We start from the raw sequence: 875 nt of genomic DNA on the forward strand, positions 1-875 counted from the left end.
AGAGTTAAAAAGTTCAATCTCAAAATTATTATTAATATGACTGAGATGTATGAACACATCACAAAAAAAGGAAAGAAGAAAAAGAAGAAAGAAAATTACAAAAGTAGGAAAGTGCAATATTTGGAAAAGTGGATTATATTTGGTTGGTGAAGAAAAAGGGGGTATCCATTTGTAGGACAAAATGATTAAAATTTGGGATAATTTATAGGCATTTTCACATTGTTGTATTATAGTTATGGTATGCTGCGGTGGTGGTAGGGACATGGTGCAGTAGGTGATCGAAGTGACTCAATTGGTCAAGTTAGGATGGTGTGATGTCGTGCTTACGTTATGTTGACCATGGTCAACCTATGAGTCATCATGGACCATATATGTCATTAAGTCGTGTCTCCTATTCTGACCGTTTTAAGTTAGAAATTAGGTTTACGAACCGAGAAGCATTTATTAATTATGACTTCATTTGGACAAAACAAAAAATTGAGTTGATACATGCAGAGATGAAAACTATAGGGTAGTATTTTGTTTAACTTTTCGTGGGGTCATATTGATCTAAAGGGAATAAGACTCTCTTGGCCTATTATTTTCCAAATATAGGACAAAACGTGCATAAGTACACTCTTCTAACTTCTACTTTGAATGATTTTGATGTTTTTCATAAGAAAGTTGCATACCCAGTGGAAGGCACTATCTAGAAGCTAGGTAGGTGGGTTTTTCTTACGTTTTTTTTTTCCAAAGCACACAAAAAGTTATTCATATTCGATTGGATTTTGGATCCAGCCCTATTGAATTGTGTTGTGAAAAATGCAGCCTACACTTAAAAGGATTAGATAAAATAATCTAAAACTTCTGAGTAACAAGAATGATAAATAAAGATT

Source organism: Momordica charantia, assembly GCF_013281855.1.
Source record: "Momordica charantia cultivar OHB3-1 chromosome 3 unlocalized genomic scaffold, Mcharantia_2.0 BLBB01000003.1, whole genome shotgun sequence".
In the NCBI taxonomy this organism is placed as follows: Eukaryota; Viridiplantae; Streptophyta; class Magnoliopsida; order Cucurbitales; family Cucurbitaceae; genus Momordica; species Momordica charantia.